The sequence below is a fragment of the Glycine soja genome, chromosome 14 (genome assembly GCF_004193775.1).
Source record: "Glycine soja cultivar W05 chromosome 14, ASM419377v2, whole genome shotgun sequence".
NCBI classification, from domain to species: Eukaryota; Viridiplantae; Streptophyta; class Magnoliopsida; order Fabales; family Fabaceae; genus Glycine; species Glycine soja.
In genome coordinates, this window is record NC_041015.1 from 21,647,004 (window position 1) to 21,654,568 (window position 7,565).

The window sequence follows — 7,565 nt, forward strand, 5'->3', positions numbered from 1 at the left end:
CTAGTGGAGGGTCTCTTGTCAGGTTGGTTGATGTCTGGTTCATCTGTAGCAGAATCAGAGTTTTCTGTATTTTCTGCACTTTTAGCTGTATCTGCTACATTGTCTCCCGATGTTCTGACATCTTCTTCGACATCCTTCCTTCTTGCTGGAGTTAGATCATCAACAACCACATTGATGGATTCCATCACAGTTCTGGTTCTGGAGTTGAATACTCTATATGCTCTGCTGTTTGTAGAGTATCCCAGGAATATCCCTGCATCACTCTTGGGATCCATCTTTCTCCTTTGCTCTCTATCTGCCAAAATGTAACATGGGCTTCCAAAGATATGAAAGTGCTTAACCGTTGGCTTCCTCCCTTTCCAGATTTCATACAGAGTGGTTGGAGTCCCTCTTCTAAGTGTGACTCTGTTGTGGATGTAGCATGCTGTGTTCATGGCTTCAGCCCAGAGATTATAGGGTAGATCTTTGGCATGAAGCATGACCCTAGCAGCTTCTTGCAAAGTCCTGTTTTTCCTTTCAACTATGCCATTTTGTTGTGGTGTAATGGCTGCAGAGAACTCATGAGTGATGCCTTCAGATGTGCAGAATTCAGTAAACCTGCTGTTTTCAAACTCTCTGCCATGGTCACTCCTGATTCTCTTGATGACACAGTCTTTTTCTCTTTGAAGTCTTAGGCTCAGCTCCTTGAATTCTTCAAAGGTGTCTGATTTTTCTCTGATAAAGTTGACCCAGGTAAATCTGGAGAAATCATCCACAACAACATAGGCATACCTCTTTCCTCCAAGGCTTTCAACTTGCATAGGCCCCATCAAGTCCATGTGAAGTAGTTCCAGCACCCTGGAAGTGGTCTGATGTTGAAGCTTCTGGTGGGACATCTTGACTTGCTTTCCAATCTGACATTCACCACAAATTCTGCCTTCTTCTATTTTCAGATTGGGAATGCCTCTAACAGCACCTTTGTCAATGATTTTCTTCATGCCTCTTAAGTGCAGATGTCCAAATCTTTGATGCCATATTTTGACTTCATCTTCTTTGGAGAATAGGCATGTGGAGGAGTAACTAGTTTCTTGAGGTGTCCATAGGTAACAGTTGTCCTTTGATCTGCTGCCCTTCATTAGGACTTCACTCTTCTCATTTGTCACCAAGCATTCTGACTTTGTGAAGTTTACATTGAATCCTTCATCACATAGCTGACTGATGCTGATCAAGTTTGCAGTCAGTCCCTTCACCAGCAGTACTTTGTCCAGACTAGGAAGTCCATCATGGACTAGCTTTCCCATTCCAGTGATCTTTCCTTTAGAACCATCTCCAAATGTCACATAGCTAGTGGAGCAAGGTTCAATGTTCACCAGGAATTCTTTGACTCCTGTCATGTGTCTGGAACAGCCGCTATCTAGGTACCAATCTTCCTTAGCTGATGCTCTAAGTGAAGTATGAACAACAAGACTGACCATCTTGTGTTTTGGAACCCACATCATCTTCTGTCTGCTGCTGCTACTTTGAGATCCATGATGTGGATGGCCATGTAGATGATAGCAAAAGGGCTTTATGTGACCATACTTGCCACAGTAGTGACACCTCCACTTCTTTCTTTTACTTCTTTTACTCTTTTTCTGCTGCGTTCCATGATGTCGAGACCGATGTTGTGACATCGTGGCTCCAGTGCTGTTTTTGGCAGGAACAAATCCTGTCATGGTTATTCTGCCAGCAGATTTATGATTAAACCCAAGTCCTCTCTGGTTTCCAACATTCTTCCCAAGCTGTAGCACCTCATCAAGCATATCTGAGCCTTTATTCAGCATCTTTATTGATTTGGTCATGTTTTCCAGTTTAGAGTTCAGAAAACCGACTTCTCCTTTAAGCTCAGAGATCTCCTCTTCATGTGCCTCCTTCTCAGCTTCCAGATTTGCAATGACCTTCTTCAGTTGTGCTTCCTGCTGAAGAATCTTCTCACTTTTGATGCATAGTTCTCTATAGGATATAGCAAGCTCATCAAAAGTGATTTCACTATCTGTATCACTTGAATCTTCAGCAGATTCAAATCTCCCAGTGAGTGCATTCACATCTCTGTCAGAATCACTTTCTTGTTCACTCTCTGTATCATCAGACCGACATACAGAAAGTCCTTTCCTCAGCTTCTTGAGATGAGTGGGACATTCAGCTATGATGTGTCCATAGCCTTTACACCCATGGCATTGAATTCCTTTGCTGTGACTGGGCTTTTCATCTGATCTTTTCTGGTCTTTACTACCTTTCCTGATGTCGAAAGGGATGTTCTGGACATGTGGTTTCTGCCTCCTGTCCATTCTGTTCAGCACTTTGTTGAACTGCTTTCCAAGGAGCACAACTGCATTAGCCAGTCCTTCATCAGTATCCAGGTCATACTCATCTTCTTCTCCTTCATCATTGGACACGAAAGCCAGATTCTTGCTCTTCTTTTCAGCCCTATCCGAGAGTCCTAGCTCAAAGGTTTGAAGGGAACCAATGAGTTCATCTACTCTCATGTTGCAAATGTCTTGGGCCTCCTCTATTGCAGTGACTTTCATGTCAAATCTCTTAGGCAAGGATCTGAGGATCTTTCTCACCAGCTTTTCATCTGTCATCCTCTCTCCCAAGGCAGTGCAAGCATTGGCAATTTCAAGAATGTTCATGTGGAAGTCATGAATACATTCTTCCTCCTTCATCTTCAGATTTTCGAATTTTGTGGCCAATAGTTGCAATCTGGACATCTTCACTTTGGAGGTTCCTTCATGAGTGGTTTTCAGGATCTCCCATGCATCCTTGGCCACTGTGCATGTGTTGATCAGTCTGAAGATATTCTTGTCAACTCCATTGAATAGAGCATTCAAAGCTTTGGAGTTTCCAAGTGCCAATTCGTCTTCTTCTTTAGTCCAGTCTGCTTCTGGCTTCAATTCCTCAGTGGGCTTTCCTTCTGTGTCCAGCATCTTGGGATGTTCCCAGCCTTTGATAACAGCTTTCCAGGTTCTGCTATCCAGTGATTTGAGGAAGGCCACCATCCTTGCTTTCCAGTATTCATAGTTTGTTCCATCCAGGATTGGTGGTCTGTTCACTGGTCCTCCTTCTTTCTCCATGTTCATCAGAATTTATCTCCCTAGATCTCACTCAGTGATTTCGAGTGCCTGCTCTGATACCAATTGAAATTCTGATACTGGGGACAGATGTTGTACAGGATGTCACGACATCACGCTTCAGAACATGGAGATTATGTTTGACAGTGTGTACAGTTTAAACAAGTAAATAACACAAGAGAATTGTTAACCCAGTTCGGTGCAACCTCACCTACATCTGGGGGCTACCAAGCCAGGGAGGAAATCCACTAAAATAGTGTTAGTTCAAGGTCTAACAGCCACTGTTTACAACCTTCTCACCTAACCACTACCCGTGCGACCTCTACCTAAGAGCCACTCTTAGATATGAGAAACCCCGCTCACTCCCTCTCAATCACACTCCCGTGTTTACAAACAAATCAAAGACACACCAGAGATCAACTCTGAACAAAAGGGATCAACCCTACACACTAGAGATCAACTCTACACACACTAGAGATCAACTCTACACACACAGGTCCAACACTTGATGTTAGGATAACATCAAGGTGGCTCACAAAACACTCAAGTCCCAAAACTCACAAAACAACTCTTCAATCCCGGACTTGGTACAGAACTCGTGCAGCCTTCATGTTTATATAGCAGTCTGCGTTTCTGGGCTGCAACGGCTTGTGCTGGAGGAGATCTATCATTCTTCCTGAAAATCTGCAGTTAAAGAACTAAAAGATACAGTTTGATCTTTTAGTTTTTATCTTTAATCTTTAATCCCTGAACGAACTCTTCTACTTTGAAATTCGAACTTTAATTATCTTTTAATTCGTTCCAGAAGATAGATCATCTTATCTCTTGCTAACTGCACAATAATCTGTTAAAGATATAACAGATTTATGTGTCCAGTATTTTCGGGCCAGATGTCAGGACATCGTGTCCGACATCGTGGATTCTGCAGCTTCAATTCTTCATTTGACATTTTATCTTGACTTATGCATTGTGCAGCAACTCCAGTATTTTCGGGCAGGATGTCAGGACATTGTATCCGACATCGTGGATCCTGCAACTTCAATTCTTCATTTGACATTTTATCTTGCCTTGTGCATTGTGCAGCCCGATCTTATTCCTTGACATAACGTTGGACATCATGTGCAGCAACTCCAGCTTTCCTTCATTGTCTAAGTGCTTATGTTTTAACAAAATCTTAGCCAATCTTTTAAAACTCAGTAGAGCTAAGCACTAACACTATTTTCTTCCTCTCCTCCATTCTTACAAAAATATTTTCAAGAGATCTACTCTTGGTGACTATTTTCAAGAGAAGGTTTTCTTAGTTACAAACACTGAACACAAGGGACCAATGTTCCTTGGGTTCATTGCAAGAAGCAGGATTTGCTTCTTGGTTGATCATTGGACACAAAAGACCAACGTTTTTTGGGTTCATTGCAAGAAGTGGGTATAACTTCTTGGTTGTTATCACTGGACACAAGGGACCAACGTTCCTTGGGGTTCATTGCAAGAAGTGGGAATAACTTCTTAGTTGTAATCACTGAACACAAAGGAGGGAAGTCCTTTGTGGTTCATTGCTTGTAAAGGATTTTACAAGGATAGTGGAAATCTCAAGCGGGATGCTTGGGGACTAAACATAGGCATGGGTTGTGGCCGAACCAGTATAAATCCGATTTTGCATTCTCTCTTTCCTTGATCTCTTTTACTTTCTATTGTGTTTATATTTCTTTAAGTTTACTTCTCTTTATTTGTTAGTCGAGTAACTTACAATTAAAGAAATAATTGAATCTAGGGAATATCAAAGAAAGGGAGATTTTCAATTAGGAATAATCAACGAAATCTTAATTCAACCCCCCGCCTTCTTAAAATTTTTGAGGCCACTTGTCCAACAATCATGTTTTTGTTTATAGAATTCATTTGGAATATCTGTTGTTGATTCTGGATGAGTGATCCTTCTTGATTTAAAATCATTGTCTCCTAATCAATCGAGTGTTCATCTTGTTATTGGCTGCTCATATTCCAGTCATGTCTTGTTAAACTTCTTGATATATTGTCATGTTATTACTTCTATTACGAATAGAGAGAGACTTCGCTCTTGTTAATCACGTTAAGGCGTTTCGAGAGGAAATACTTGAGTAGGCATGATCCTTGTTACCTATAGATGAAAGTCAACTTAGTAAGTCATGTACCTGTGTTCCTTGAGGATGTGCTTAGTTACCACCTAAGTGTGAGATTGAGAATCTTATAAAAGTGTCATACCCATAGAAAATTGTAACCATAGTTTATAGGAGATGACTGGTAAAGAGTTGTTTAAGAATATAGAGTAGTTGGAAAAGTTGTGAAGAATAGTTAAAAGATTTAGTGTGAAACCTTAAGAAGAGTTTAAGGTAGTTAGTAAGACATTAATTTCTAAGCATGGAAGGGTTCGAGAGTGAGTGTTCTTGCATAAGGTAGGTGGCCTAAAGGATTATTGATGATAGTTCTGGCAAACATATTCTCAATCAGTTCAGTTGCCTCTTCGAGGGTTTTCAATTTTATCTTCCATCCTGCTGAAGCATCTAACAACTGCTTGGTTTGTGGTCTCAGCCCATCTATAAACATGTTCAATTGAATTGGCTCAGAGAATCCATGTGTGGGAGTCTTTCTCAACAAACCCCGAAACCTCTCCAATGCTTCACTCAAGGACTCATCAGGGAACTGGTGAAATGATGAAATAGCAGCTTTCCCTTCTGCAGTCTTTGACTCGGGGAAGTATTTCTTCAGAAATTTCTTAACAACTTCCTTCCACGTCTTCAGACTGTTACCTTTGAATGAATGAAGCCACTTCTTGGCTTCTCCTGCCAAAGAAAATGAAAATAAGATGAGTCTCATGGCATCGTCTGGCACTCTAGCAATCTTCACAGTGTTACAGATTTCTATGTACGTTGCCAGATGTGCATAGGGGTCCTCATTTGGTAATCCATGAAATAAGTTCCCCTATATCAGATGAATCAAAGAATGAGGGTAGTTTATGTTGTGAGCTTGGACTTCAGGATGCACAATACTTGTGAAGAATTATGACACTGAGCTACTAGAATAATCTTCAAGGGTAACCCTTTGCTGGTGTTCATCAGCCATGATAGAGGCTTCTGGTAAGTATATAGCTGATTCCCTTGATGATAGTGAATCAGATGATGTAGAGTCAAAAGATTGAGCTTCTTCTTCTAGAATGGATGCTACTATCTTATCTTGCAACAACTTCCTTCTCCTCTCAGCTCTGTTCCTTCTTAAGGTGGCTTCAATTTCCAAGTCTAGAGGAACTAGGTTGCCTTTGGGAGATCTATGCATACAAAATACTGACAGAAACAATGATTATCCAATTCAAGAAGAAAACAAATATGATTAAAAGCAAATATTCACAAATAATTAAAGAATAAAGAAGAGACACTTAAAGAACTGAACTAAACTTTCCAAATAGAAAGAAGTTCCCTGGCAACAGCGCCAAAAAGGTTTGTGTGTAGTATGGACACTTAATCTGAGTATCGAATTCTCGGGGAACTTGTTTTACTTGGTAAAGTTGTGGTTTAGTAAATAAGCGTCTTGTTATAAAAGGTTTGTGTGTAGTATGGACATGTGTGTAAACTAACTAAACAAAGGTAAATAAAAGGTGAGCAGTGGTGGGTGCAAAGGTAGATGGTCAACGTGTTGGTCTTCCTACTGGGCGACTGATGCTACTAAAGATGTTCTCTACCTAACAACGTTCTTATGTTCTATGTTGTCTCCTGGACTGCTAAACCCCGATGTCTCGTGTATGTTTAGCCTAATCCTAACCAAGTGTCATACTCAGATCCCTCTTGTTGGACTAAACTTGACCAGAACTACATTAAGACATACATACCAACAACTAGGTTATCATACCCCGATCCCTCAAGAAAATACGGTAAACTAGCCCCGTCCTATCTAGTTCTAAGGATCAAACCATTTCCCAATGTTGAATGACCTTAATTGAGCATTCATCTACGTGATCAAGGAAAAAGCATACTAAAAATGAAGTACTGATAGCACAGAGAACACATGCAACATCATTAGATAGATATAAAAGTATTTACATCAAGTACCCCGTAGGAAGAACCAACTGAGGATTTAGCTCTCCATAACTGGGAAGCTTCTCTTACAAAGATGAAAAAGTGAAAATGAAAGATTAGGAAGTACAAGTGGTGAGGATGTCTCCTTCACCTCTAGAAACCTCACAATCACTCAAACTCTCATCCAATACTCCGCATGATAATCTCCTCTTTAATCTCTATTGTCCCTCAGGATCTTCACACCAAATGTTCTCTCCGCCCCTCAGCCACTCAGAGGAATGCTTCCAAGAACAGAGAACACGCCAAAAATTGAGAACTCCCTACCATTTTTTATTTCAGGCTTTAAATAGTGTTGCTGATTTTTTGTCATTCGCTCAGCCGCATTCTATTTCGCTTAGCCAAATTAAGTGACATTTGGCATAGTGCACCTCTTCTT